Genomic DNA, 14,897 nt, shown 5'->3' with positions numbered 1-14,897 from the left:
CATCAAACACAAAATCACTGCTTTTTTTTTTTTTAACATTTAGGATTTTTTCCCCCTGTGTTATACATTTGTTAAGCATTTTGTGACCTTATGGCTTTAAATGTTAACTTTAAATTGTTTCACATCATACTTCTGAGGAGACTCGCCCCATTTTCTCTGTTGGAGAAATTGACAGCATAAATGCAGAGGGAGGAATAAAAGGTATGTACATTTAGTGTGGATTTTGGTCTTATATGTCGTATTCTGTTCTGATTTCAGATGATAGCATTATTTAGCAGTTGTTTAGCATCTGATGCATAGTTAATACACCTGGTGTCATTTTCATGAGCTGTCTCGCTGTGACTTCCTCTCCAGGATTTTGATTGTAAAGGGTTTCTAGATGTATAAGTCCTTTTTTTTTTTAATTTTTATTTATTTATGATAGTCATACAGAGAGAGAGAGAGAGAGAGAGGCAGAGACATAGGCAGAGGGAGAAGCAGGCTCCATGCACCGGGAGCCCGATGTGGGATTCGATCCCGGGTCTCCAGGATCGCGCCCTGGGCCAAAGGCAGGCGCCAAACCGCTGCGCCACCCAGGGATCCCTGTATAAGTCCTTTGATTTAGAAAGTATAGTAGCTAATATTTTTGTTTCCTTCATTGCACTTATTTTGATCCCACACCCAAGACCTACTTAATGTATTTTTATTGTAAAACAATCAACAACTTTCGTGTTCATTTGGACATGTTCTTGTATGCTTGCTATTCCAATCTTCCGTGTGGCTGGCCGTCCTTGCTTTCTTCTTGTTCATTTCTTTCCATCCTTCAGAATCCGGTTTACCTTCATTTTCTTTGTAGCTTGCTTTAATTCTTCCAGCTTGGTGGCACTCTCTGCCCTTGGGGAATTTGGAACTTGGGATTCAGAAGTGAGGTCAGCATAGTCAGTGATTCTTTCTCCAGCCAAATTTTAGTCTGTGTGGGCAGGGCATAGATTTACCTTTATTTTTTATTTCTTTCAGTGCTGGCTAGCCATTTAATTGGTACTTGGTAAACAATTAGAGATTAAGGGGATGATTTGTTACTTTACTAAATATAAGAAAGAGAAGATGAAATTCATATGGAAAATAAAAAGGATTGGCTCCATTTGGAGGAAATAAAGCACGTTCCAAGTGTGCCATAGAGCCTACTTGTTGATAAGGATAGCTAACATCAGTGCGGGTTTGTTCTGTCCAAGCAGCACGCTAAATTCTTTATGAGTGTTATCCCAGCTAGTCCTATCCCTCCTTCTAACCTATAGCACCAGACTGATAATAATTCTGCTTCAGTGTTAAGAAGACTGTGTAGCAGCAAATATCATTCTCAATGGGGAAGCACTGGGAGCCTTTCCCCTAAGATCAGGAACAAGACAGGGATGTCCATTCTCACCACTGCTATTCAACATAGTACTAGAAGTCCTAGCCTCAGTAATCAGACAACAAAAAGAAATAAAAGGCATTCAAATTGGCAAAGAAGTCAAACTCTCCCTCTTCGCCGATGACATGATACTCTACATAGAACACCCAAAAGACTCCACCCCAAGATTGCTAGAACTCATACAGCAATTTGGCAGTGTGGCAGGATACAAAGTCAATGCCCAGAAGTCAGTGGCATTTCCATACACGAACAATGAGACTGAAGAAAGAGGAATTAAGGAGTCAATCCCATTTACAATTGCACCCAAAAGTATAAGATACCTAGGAAAAAAGTTAATACCAAAGAGGTAAAGGATCTATACCCTAAAAACTATAGAACACTTCTGAAAGAAATTGAGGAAGACACAAAGAGATGGAAAAATATTCCATGCTCATGGATTGGAAGAATTAATATTGTGAAAATGTCAATGTTACCCAGGACAATTTATACATTTAATGCAATCCCTATCAAAATACCATGGACTTTCTTCAGAGAGTTGGAACAAATTATTTTAAGATTTGTGTGGAATCAGAAAAGACCCCGAATAGCCAGGGGAATTTTAAAAAAGAAAACCATAGCTGGGGGCATCACAATGCCAGATTTCAGGTTGTACTACAAAACTGTGGTCATCAAGACAGTGTGGTACTGGCACAAAAACAGACACATAGATCAATGGAACAGAAGAGAGAATCCAGAAGTGGGCCCTCAGCTTTATGGTCAACTAATATTCGACAAAGGAGGAAAGACTATCCACTGGAAAAAATACAGTTTCTTCAGTAAATGGTGCTGGGAGAATTGGACATCCACATGCGGAAGAATGAATGAGACCACTCTCTTGCACCATACATACAGATAAACTCAAAATGGATGAAAGATCTTAATGTGAGACAAGATTCCATCAAAATCCTAGAGGAGAACACAGGCAACACCCTTTTTGAACTTGGCCACAGTAACTTCTTGCAAGATTCATCCATGAAGGCAAGAGAAACAAAAGCAAAAATGAATTATTGGGACTTCATCAAGATAAGAAGCTTTTGCACAGCAAAAGATACCGTCAACAAAACTCAAAGACAACCTACAGAAAGGGAGAAGATATTTGCAAATGGCGTATCAGATAAAGGGCTAGTATCCAAGATCTATAAAGAACTTATTAAACTCAATAGCAAAGAAACAATCCAATCACGAAATGGGCAAAAGACATGAACAGAAATCTCACAGAGGAAGACATAGACATGGCCAACAAGCATATGAGAAAATGCTCCACATCACTTGCCATCAGGGAAATACAAATCAAAACCACAATGAAATACCACCTCACACTGGTGAGAATGGGGAGAATTAACAAAGCAGGAAACCACAAATGTTGGAGAGGATGTGGAGAAAGGGTAACCCTCCTGCACTGTTGGTGGGAATGTGAACTGGTGCAGCCACTCTGGAAAACTGTGTGGAGGTTCCTCAAAGAGTTAAAAATAGAACTGCCCTACGACTCAGCAATTGCACTGCTAGGGATTTAGCCCAAAGATACAGATGCAATGAAACGCCGGGACTCCTGCACCCCGATGTTTATAGCAGCAATGTCCACAATAGCCAAACTGTGGAAGGAGCCTTGGTGTCCATCGAAAGATGAGTGGATAAAGATGAGTGGTTTATGTATACAATGGAATATTACTCAGCCATTAGAAATGACAAATACCCACCATTTGCTTCAACGTGGATGGAACTGGAGGGTATTATGCTGAGTGAAATAAGTCAATCGTAGTACTGGAAGTCCTAGCCTCAGCAATCAGACAACAAAAAGACATTAAAGGCATTCAAATTGGCAAAGAAGAAGTCAAACTCTCCCTCTTCGCCGATGACATGATACTCTACATAGAAAACCCAAAAGTCTCCACCCCAAGATTGCTAGAACTCATACAGCAATTCGGTAGCGTGGCAGGATACAAAATCAATGCCCAGAAGTCAGTGGCATTTCGATACACTAACAATGAGACTGAAGAAAGAGAAATTAAGGAGTCAATCCCATTTACAATTGCACCCAAAAGCATAAGATACCTAGGAATAAACCTAACCAAAGATGTAAAGGATCTATACCCTCAAAACTATAGAACACTTCTGAAAGAAATTGAGGAAGACACAAAGAGATGGAAAAATATTCCATGCTCATGGATTGGAAGAATTAATATTGTGAAAATGTCAATGTTACCCAGGACAATATACACGTTTAATGCAATCCCTATCAAAATACCATGGACTTTCTTCAGAGAGTTAGAACAAATTATTTTAAGATTTGTGTGGAATCAGAAAAGACCCCGAATAGCCAGGGGAATTTTAAAAAAGAAAACCATATCTGGGGGCATCACAATGCCAGATTTCAGGTTGTACTACAAAGCTGTGGTCATCAAGACAGTGTGGTACTGGCACAAAAACAGACACATAGATCAGTGGAACAGAATAGAGAATCCAGAAGTGGACCCTGAACTTTATGGGCAACTAATATTCGATAAAGGAGGAAAGACTATCCATTGGAAGAAAGACAGTCTTTTCAATAAATGGTGCTGGGAAAATTGGACATCCACATGCAGAAGAATGAAACTAGACCACTCTCTTTCACCATACACAAAGATAAACTCAAAATGGATGAAAGATCTAAATGTGAGACAAGATTCCATCAAAATCCTAGAGAAGAACACAGGCAACACCCTTTTTGAACTCGGCCATAGTAACTTCTTGCAAGATACATCCACGAAGGCAAAAGAAACAAAAGCAAAAATGAACTATTGGGACTTCATCAAGATAAGAAGCTTTTGCACAGCAAAGGATACAGTCAACAAAACTCAAAGACAACCTACAGAATGGGAGAAGATATTTGCAAATGACATATCAGATAAAGGGCTAGTTTCCAAGATCTATAAAGAACTTATCAAACTCAACACCAAAGAAACAAGCAATCCAATCATGAAATGGGCAAAAGACATGAACAGAAATCTCACAGAGGAAGACATAGACATGGCCAACATGCATATGAGAAAATGCTCTGCATCACTTGCCATCAGGGAAATACAAATCAAAACCACAATGAGATACCACCTCACACCAGTGAGAATGGGGAAAATTAACAAGGCAGGAAACAACAAATGTTGGAGAGGATGCGGAGAAAAGGGAACCCTCTTACATTGTTGGTGGGAATGTGAACTGGTGCTGCCACTCTGGAAAACTGTGTGGAGGTTCCTCAAACAGTTAAAAATAGACCTGCCCTACGACCCAGCAATTGCACTGTTGGGGATTTACCCCAAAGATACAAATGCAATGAAACGCCGGGACACCTGCACCCCGATGTTTATAGCAGCAATGGCCACGATAGCCAAACTGTGGAAGGAGCCTCGGTGTCCAACGAAAGATGAATGGATAAAGAAGATGTGGTTTATGTATACAATGGAATATTACTCAGTTATTAGAAATGACAAATACCCACCATTTGCTTCAACGTGGATGGAACTGGAGGGTATCATGCTGAGTGAAGTAAGCCAGTCGGAGAAGGACAAACATTATATGTTCTCATTCATTTGGGGAATATAAATAATAGTGAAAGGGAATATAAGGGAAGGGGGAAGAAATGTGTGGGAAATATCAGAAAGGGAGACAGAACGTAAAGACTGCTAACTCTGGGAAACGAACTAGGGGTGGTGGAAGGGGAGGAGGGCGGGGGGTGGGAGTGAATGGGTGACGGGCACTGGGGGTTATTCTGTATGTTAGTAAATTGAACACCAATAAAAAATAAATTAAAAAAAAAAAAGAATGTACTAAATCATTAAAAAGAAAAGAAAAAAAAAAGAAATAAGTCAATCGGAGAAGGACAAACATTATATGGTCTCATTCATTTGGGGAATATAAAAAATGGTGAAAGGGAATAAAGAGGAAAGGAGGAAAAATGAGTGGGAAATATCAGAAAGGGAGACAGAACATGAAAGACTCCTAACTCTGGGAAACAAACTAGGGGTGGTGGAAGGGGAGGTGGGCGGGGGGTGGGGGTGCCTGGGTGACGGGCACTGAGGTGGGCACTTGACGGGATGAGCACTGGGTGTTATTCTATATGTTGGCAAATTGAACACCAATAAAAAATAAAAAAATAGGGCAGTGCCGGTGGCTCCGCGGTTTAGCGCCGCCTTCAGCCCAGGGTGTGATCCTGGAGACCCGGGATCGAGTCCCACGTCGGGCTCCCTGTGTGGAGCCTGCTTCTCCCTCTGCCTGTGTCTCTGCTTCTCTCTCTCCTCTCTGTATTCTCATGAATAAATAAATAAAATCTTTAAAAAAATAAAAAATAAAAAAAACATTGTGTAGGATAACGTGTCACGGTGGTTGGTGCTCAGAAAGTACTCAGTAAAGGTTAATAGTTGTGGTTGTAGATTTTGTTGTTATGTCTAGTGTCTAGTGTCTGGATGAAGAGCTGGCACTTCAACATGCAGTTATGCTAATTTGAACCTCGTTCTTTGTCTCTAGTCTATTCTCATTATTAGATTTCCCAAAAGTATAGCTTTCCTCTTCCTAAATTCTCATGTGTGATAGGTCTTTGAACCTCATTTATCCTTAAGCTTTGTTATTTCTCACATCCATTCATGTCTGTCCTTCCCCAGTAGCCCTGCCCCAGGGTCCTCTTGACTTGACTGAAGGCAAGAATTTCCTAGCTGGTCTGTTTCCAGACTTTCTTCACCTTTAGCATCCCAGTGCTGCTAAAACACTAAAAAGCACAGATATGTTCCCTTAATCTTTTTAAAATTTGGATCTAGACCTCCATTCCAGGACCCCCACAGGCTCCTACCTGACCTCAGTGACCTAGCTCTGCTCTCCTTGTCCATCTGTGGCTGAGTGTATTATACCCCTTCATGCCTTCCTGCCTGGCGAAGTTTTGTTCCTCCTCCACTGTGTTCCAGCCCAAATGCCTTTCCTGGGAACTTCAACACTCCCGCAGGAGGCTTGTTCATTCCATCCTTTGTGCCCCTGTTGTGCCCAGGATGAACTGTTACTGCACTGGGCTGACTCAAGGCAGCTCTGGGCCTCCCCTTCTGTGTCACCAGCATCTAGCACTGTGCTAGCACCCAGTATATGCTCTATGAATGCCAACCGATGACTGAGGACAAAAGAGCACACCTCAGGAATTCTCTCAATACCAATGATAACCAGAAATTAAGGTTTCAAACTAAACTGTCTTTTTTGACTAGTCATCTGGAAATAGGGAACAAAAACTGAGATTTTCTTCAACTTTAGAATGTCAGTGGTGAGTGCTTTTTATTTCATTTTGAATTTGATATTTTTGTTTTTATTAAATCAGTATTAAAATGCTTAATTATATCTGTAATGCAACCTATAGTTCCCCTCTCAATATTTACATGTTCATCACTAGCAAAGATAGCAGGGTCAACCATAACTAGTTAGGATGTTAGCAAAAGGCCAGGCACGTGTGTTTACCTTTTAGAATGAAAACTATCTGTTTTTACCAAATTGAGAGTTCCTAGTTCAAAGAACACATGGCAGCACTCCCTTTGCTGCCCCCTTACTCCTGTGCTATTTATCTCACTTCCTGGCAGAGATATTGTGCTTGAGCATTTGCATGGTAATCCTAGATCTTTTTTTGTGAGCATTTCTGTGCACTAGATTTGCAAAGTCGACAAGGCTGCTGAACTGGTAGTGTCCTCCTGACCTCTTGGGGCAGGTATTATCCCCTGTCACAGATGAGGGAAAGAGAAGTGACTTGCTCAAGGTTATATCACCAGGAAATGGGAATGTCAGGATTCAGCCCAGTTGTCTGGTCTGAGACCCATGCTCTAACTAATCATGTAATGCTGTCTGTTGAGACTTCCTTGGTTTATCAATTTTAATGGAAATGGGTTGATACTTTGTTTTTAGCTTCTGGCATAAAATTAGCTTTCTAGATGTGGGACTGTTGCCTTCAAATGCTGTGGCCTCACATCACTGTCTACTTTTGGGGACACAATATTCTGCCCTCGTGGACTGTACCTCTTGTTTTTGCCCCACTCAGGTTTTAGGATCTGTGGAAGGTCTTCTGTGTAAATAGCTTGGGTCATGCCAACCACGGTTGATATAAGCCATGATCGCATAACTTAATGTAGATGTTCTTTCTTTTCTTGCTTTGTTTCTTCCCCACTGGTCTTCCTGTCTTGACATGGTATAGTGAATGCCACCCAACTCATCTTGAGTCTGACTGTACCTGGATGGGACATCTCAGAAAATTGGTGCTAGACTTTGCTATGACTTGTCAGTAGAGACTTTTGGAATCAAGAAGAGCTGCTTGAGGGGTGGGATGGCTGCTTCAGTTCATCAGCATGTGTGCCCCAAGACTGCTGCTATGAAGTGAATGTGTCCTCTCCCAATTTAATTATTGAAGCTCTAATTCATAGTGTGATGGTATTTGGAAGTAGGGCCTTTGGAAAGTAATTATGGTTACATTAGGTCATAAGGGGGGCCCTCTTGATGGAATTAACATCCTTAGAAAAAGGAGAGATGTGAGATCTCTCCGTTCAATTGTATGTAGCAAGGAAAGGCCTGTGAGGACATAGTGAGAAGATAGCCATCTACAAACCAGGAAGGGCCCTCACCAGTCACCAGTCTGCTGGTACCTTAATATAGGAATTTCCAGCTTCCAGAACTCTGAGAAATAAATGTGTGTTGTTTAAGTCACCCAGAATATGGTATTTCATTATAGCAGTCTGAGGTGATAGAGAAACCCATGGAGAGGACCCCATTCTTCTCTCCCCTTTACCTTGTTGCATTCTTCTAAAGACCAAGCCAAAGAGCCTTGTCTAGGGAAAAGGGGGTCTTTTGTAGTGATATATGGTATATGTGTGTGCACTGCTGTGTTTAGTGAAATGTGCATGAGGCCCTGTGTTTGGAGGTACATGGTGTATGCACTATTGCATATATGTCACCTACTCTTTAAACATAAGTTTTGAGTGAGTTATGTGCTGGGTTCCAAGCTCTCACATCTACCAGTCCACTAAGACCACCCTTGTCAAGATCATCAGGGTCAGTTCTTGATTCTCATCCTATTACACTTGTGGGCTGCACATTACATAGCTCATCATAGGGATCTCCTCAGTCAGTACGTCCTTCTAGACCACCACCCTTCATGGTTTTCTGCTATTTCAATTCTTATCCTCTCAGGCTGCTTGACTGGTTGCCTCTCATTCACTAGATCTCTTCATATTGAAATGCTCCCAAGGCTCATTCCATAGAGTCTCACTCCTTGTGATCTTCTTCTTCAGTAACATGGTTTGAAGGAAGCTACTGTCCCTCAAATTGAGATCTACAGACTGAAACTTTCCATTGAACTGCAGCTTGTTCTCTACTTGCCCACCAGACATTGCTACTTAAAAACCTCATTGGCATGTACACAAACACGCACACACAGTCAAAACTCTTAATGCCCACCCTGCCCCATTTTTTTTTCCTTCTGCACCTCAGTTTATACTCAGGCTGAAAATCTTGCAGTTGATTTTTAATTCGTTATACCCCACATCCAGTCCCTGGACAAATATTTTTTTAGATCTCCCTTCAAAATGCAAAGAATCTGACCTCTCACTGCTACAGCTGCTTTCAGCATGGCTCAAGCCATCAACCTATCTCACCTGGAAGATCACAGTTGGCTGCTACTTGGCCTCAGCTTCTGCCTTTCTGACCCTACAGTCTGTCCTCAATATACCAGCCATAATGATCCTATTAAAACTTAAGTCAAGGTGTCAGCCCTCTCCTCCAAACCCTTGTCATAGCCTCCCAGACCAAGCAGAGTAAAAGGAGGAATGTTCGAATTATTAGACCAGGAATTTTTAAAGACTGTGATTGATATCATAAGGGCTTTAATGGGAAAAGTAGACAACAGGCAAAAAACGGATAATGTAAGCAGAAAGATGGTAATTCTTTTTTTTTTTTTTTTAAGATGGTAATTCTAACAAAGAAAAACGCTAGAGGTAAGAACCAAAACAATAATAAATGAAAACTCCCTTTGATGACTTCATTAACTGACTGGTCAGGACTGAGGAAAGAATCTCTGAGCTTGAGGATATGACTGGAGATTTCTAAAACTGAAAAGCAAAGAGAAAAAAGACTAAAAAAAAAAAAATCACAATAAAATATCCAAAAACTGGCACAGCTGTAAAAGGCAGAACATATGCATAATGGGAAAGCCAGGAGGAGCAGAGAGAAAGAAAGGAACAGATGAGATATTTGAAGTAGTAATGACTGAGACTTTCCTCAAATTAATGCCAGATACCAACCCACAGATCCATGAAGCTTAGAAAACATGAAACAGGATAAATGCCAAAAGAATGATGCCTAAGACAGGTGCCTGGGTGGCTCAGTTGGTAAAGCATCTGCCTTTAGCTCAGGTCATGATCCCAGGGTCCTGGGATCCAGACTCAAATCTGGCTCCCTGCTCTGTGGGGAGCCTGTGTCTCCCTCTTCCTCTGCCCCTCCCTCATTTGTGTGCACTCTCTCTCTTTCTCAAAATCTTAAAAAAGAATGACACTTAGGAATATCATCTTTAACCTTCAGGAAATCAAAGAAAAACTCTTGAAAGGAGCCATAGATAAAAACACTTTACCAATACAGGACCAAAGATACGGATTATATCTGATTTCTTTATAGAACCCATGCAATGAAGAAGACAGGAGTGTGAAACATTTAAAGTATTGGGAGAAAAACCCACCAACCCAGAATTCTGTACCCTGTGAAATTATCCTTCAAAAGTGAGGAGAAATGAAGACTTTATCAGACAAAAACTGAGGGAATTTATTGCCAGTAGACCTGCCTTGCAAGAAATGTTAAAATGAGTTGTTTAGAGAGAAAGAAAAATTATATATTCAGGAACTTGGATCTACATAAAGAAAGGAAGAGCAAAAAAAAAGAAAAAAAAAAAAAAAAAAAAAAAAAAAAGAAAGGAAGAGCATTGGAGAATGAATAGATGAAGGTAAAAGGAAGACCTGTTTTTCTTATTTTTAACCTAAGAGCCGTCAGATAACAGGTAACACATACACACACACACACACACACATAAATATATATATAAAAGATAACACTTGGGATCCCTGGGTGGCGCAGCGGTTTGGCGCCTGCCTTTGGCCCAGGGCGTGATCCTGGAGACCCGGGATCGAATCCCACGTCAGGCTCCCGGTGCATGGAGCCTGCTTCTCCCTCTGCCTGTGTCTCTGCCTCTCTCTCTCTCTCTCTCTCTCTCTCTCTCTGTGACTATCATAAATAAAATAAAATAAAATAAAATAAAATAAAATAAAATAAAATAAAAGATAACGCTATGTGTAAGTGAAATGAATGACAGCAATGATACAAGGAGTAGGAGGGGAAATTAGGAATATTTTGTTATTTATAAGGTATTCGTACTACCTGTGAAGTGGTATAATGTTATTTGAAAGGGGACTTGGATTAGTTGTAAATGTATGTTGCTAACTCTAGGGCATCACTAAAACAGTTTAAAAAGAAATATAGTTGATGTGCTAAGAAAGATGTGGAAAGGGACGCCTAGGTGGCTGAGTGGTTGAGTGACTGCCTTCACCACATGGTGTGATCCTGGAGTTCTGGGATCAAGTCCCACACTGGGCTGCCCACAGGGAGCCTGCTTCTCCCTCTGCCTATGTCTCTGCCTCTCTCTGTGTATCTCATGAATAAATAAATAAAATCTTAAACAAAAGAAAGATGTGAAAATAGAATCCCATAAGATGATCAAAGCCACAAAAGGCAAAAATAAGCACGGAAGAGGGCAGCCCCGGTGGCGCAGCGGTTTAGCGCCGCCTGCAGCCCAGGGCGTGATACTGGAGACCCTGGATCAAGTCCCACGTCGGGTTCCCTGCATGGAGCCTGCTTCTCCCTCTGCCTGTGTCTCTGCCTCTCATTCTCTCTCTGTGTTTCTATGAATAAATAAATAAAATCTTAAAAAAAAATAAGCATGGAAGACAACAATAAAAACAAGACAAGAGCAACAAATAGTAGTAAAAATATGGTAGATAATTAATCCAACCTCAGACATACCTTGTTTTATAGATACTGTATTTTTTACAAATTGAAGTTTGTGGCAACCCTGTGTCAAGTCTTTTGATGCCATTTTCCCAACAGTATTTTTTCTCTTTATGTCTTTGTCACATTTTGGTAATTCTTATTTCAAACTTTTAAAGTATAATGTTTTATTTGTTTTGGTGCTGTGTGATCAGTGATTATGACTTACTGAAAGTGCAGATGATGGTTAGCATTTTTAGCAATAAAGTATTTTAAAATTAAGGTATATACATTGTTTTTTAGGCATAATGCCATTGCATGGTTAACAGAGTACAGCATAGTATAAATGTAATTTTTATATGCACTCTTTAAGAAGCCAAAAATTTCATTTGTATTGCTTTATTGTGATACTTGCTTTATTGCAGTGGTCTGGAACTAAACCCACAATGTCTCCGAGGTATACCTGTATTATATATCAGTGATCACTTTAAACATCAATGGTGCACCAATCAGAAGACAGAGATAGTCAGAGTGGATAGAAAAATAAGACCCAACTACATGTTGCCTATAGAAAACCCACTTTAAGTATAAAAAAAAACATGGATTAAAAATAAAGGGATAGAGAAAAGTATTCCATGCTACCACTAATCAAAGGCAGAAGGAATATCTATGTTAATTCAAAATAGTTTAAATTTCAGAGCAAAGAAAGTTATCAAGGATAAAGAGGGGCATTGTATAACAACAAAAGGGTCAATTCTCCAAAAAGATATAGCATCCTTAATGTGTATATGCCTAACAACATGCAGTCAGAATATGTGAGGCAAAACCTAATAGAACTTCAAGGAGAAATTGATGAATACACTACACATTCTTCTCAAGGTCACATGGAACATCCTCTAAGATAGTCCACATTCTGGACCATAAAACACATTGCGACAAATTTAAAAGACTAGAATAAATCTGCTCTCAGACCACAGTGGAATTAAACTAGAAATCATAACAGACAGCTGGAAAATCCCCCAAATACATGGAGATTAAACATACTCCATGCTTAACTGACTAAACCACCCAGGTGCCCCTAAACAGCACACTTCTAAATAACACAGGGGCCAGAAATATCTCAAGAGAAACTAAAAAATACTCTGAACTAAATGAAAATAAGAGTAAAACATCAGAATTTGTGAGATGTCGCAAAAGCAGTGCTTGAGGGAGATTTATAGCTTTAGATGCATTTATTAAAACAGAAGATCTAAAATTGACCATCTAACCTTCCGCCTTAGGAGACCAGAGGAAGAAGAGCAAATCAAGTCCAAAGTAAGCAGAAGAAAAGTAATAATAGATATAATTTTAATTTTAAAAGATATTTATTTATTTGAAAGAGAGAGCACCAGTAGGGGGAGAGGCAGAGGGAGAGGGAGAAGCAGACTTCCCACTGAGCAGGGAGCCTGACATGTTGCTCCATCCCAGGATCCTGGAATCATGACCTAAGCTGAAGGCAGACACTTAACCGACTGAGCCACCGAGTCTCCTCAATAATAAAATTTTAGAGTAGAAATCTGTGAAACCAAAGACAGGAAATCAGCAAAATAAAAATCTGATTCTTTGAGAAGGTTAATAAAATCTGTAAGTCCTAGCCACATTAAGAAAAAAAGAAGACACCAATTACTAATATCAGAAATGAAAGAGGAGACATGGGTAGAGCTTGATTAGGAATAAGGCATCTTAAAGATAATTGCCAAAGAAAGGTAAAATTGGGGATCCCTGGGTGGTGCAGCGGTTTAGCGCCTGCCTTTGGCCCAGGGCGCGATCCTGGAGACCCAGGATCGAATCCCACGTTGGGCTCCCGGTGCATGGAGCCTGCTTCTCCCTCTGCCTATGTCTCTGCCTCTCTCTCTCACTGTGTGCCTATCATAAAATTTTTTAAAAAATTAAAAAAAAAAGAAAGGTAAAATTGTGCTCATACAGATCACATTAAAATGAATATGTGTTTTGTTTTATGGCATAAAACAGGGCATAAAAGCAAAACAGAGTTTCTGTTGTAGCTATATTTCTCCTGGACAGAAGTTACCAGAGCAAAGTTTTCATTGACGTGGTTAAATGGGAATAGTGAAAACAATGTACTGGGTTCTGTTTTTTAAGATTTTATTTATTTATTCATGAGAGACACAGAGAGAGAGAGAGAGGCAGAGGCAGAGGCAGAAGGAGAAGCAGGCTCCATGCAGGGAGCCTGATTCGGGACCCCAGGATCACGCCCTGGCCTGAAGTTAGGCACTAAACCGCTGAGCCACCTGGGCTGCCTTGTACTGGGTTTTAAATAAGAGCAGATCTATGTAGTTAGCAGACCATACTTGAAGATTGTACACCCTACTTCTTTTGCATGGTAATAGCCTTTCTCAGGAAGTGTTGATAAAAATAGACTTTGGTACACCTGGGTGGATTGGCGGGTGAACGTCTGCCTTCGCCTCAGGGCATCATCCCCGGGAGTTCCAGGATTGAGTTTCACATCGGGCTCCCTGGAGGGAGTCTCCTTCTCCCTCTGCATATGTCTCTGCCTCTGTCTCTGAGTCTCTCATGAATCAATAAATAAACAAATCTTTAAAAAAATAAAATAGACCTTATTTTTCTGTTTGGTGAAATACAAAACAACCCTGTGATTTTATCATGGGATGAGAAAGAACTGGGAGGCCCACCAGCGTTTTTCCCCTGACTCTTTTGCTTTGATCGTATTAGGTAACTGCTGACATTAGCTGCAGTGAAGAAGAAAAACAGCCTTTGAATCTACTAATGGAGTGAGCTGGGACTTAGATATACTGCTCCAGTGTAATAATTTTGGGTAAAGACTGCTATGTGCTGAGAGAATTTTCTGCAGGATTAGTGGTTACATTGAATAATACCCTAATCAAAACTGTTATGCCTGCAGGGCACCTGGGTGACTCAGTCAGATGGGCATCAGACTCTTGATTTTGGCTCAGATCATGATCTCAAGGTTGTGGGACTGAGCCCTGCATCAGGCTATGCTTATCAGAGAGTCTGCTTGAAATTCTCTTTCTCTTCCTCTCCCTCTCCCCCTCCCCTCTGCTAAAGCTCTCTTAATTAATTAATTATTAATTAATTAATTAATTAATTAAAAAGGATTTGTGTTTGCATATCTGTTTTCATTTCTGGATGAATAAAAAGTGGGCAATTTGGGTGATACCTTTTTAGCACTTAAACAACAAATGATTTTATGTTGTTTGAATAAGTTTTTTTTCAAAAATTTTTTTGTTGTAAAATATAGTTAAGTGCACAGTTCAGTGGTATTAAGTACATCTTAACTATTGTGCAAACATCACCACCATTCACCTCCAGAACTCTTTTCATCTTTCTCAACTGAAACTCTGTTCCCACTAGTAATAACTCCCCATTCTCCCCTCTCTCTAGTCCCTGGCAACCTCCATCCTGCTGTGATTTGGCT

The 14,897-nt window shown here is 40.3% G+C and overlaps 1 protein-coding gene across 11 annotated transcripts in view; it reads left to right on the top strand.

Annotated features, from left to right (window-relative positions):
* Window positions 1–14,897, top strand: part of GRK4 (G protein-coupled receptor kinase 4) — a 98,203-nt gene that overhangs the window by 900 nt on the left and 82,406 nt on the right. The gene's annotated exons all lie outside the window — the stretch shown is intronic.

The sequence above is a fragment of the Canis aureus genome, chromosome 2 (assembly GCF_053574225.1).
Source record: "Canis aureus isolate CA01 chromosome 2, VMU_Caureus_v.1.0, whole genome shotgun sequence".
Taxonomy (NCBI): domain Eukaryota; kingdom Metazoa; phylum Chordata; class Mammalia; order Carnivora; family Canidae; genus Canis; species Canis aureus.
This window is presented reverse-complemented; position numbering and strand designations above follow the sequence as displayed.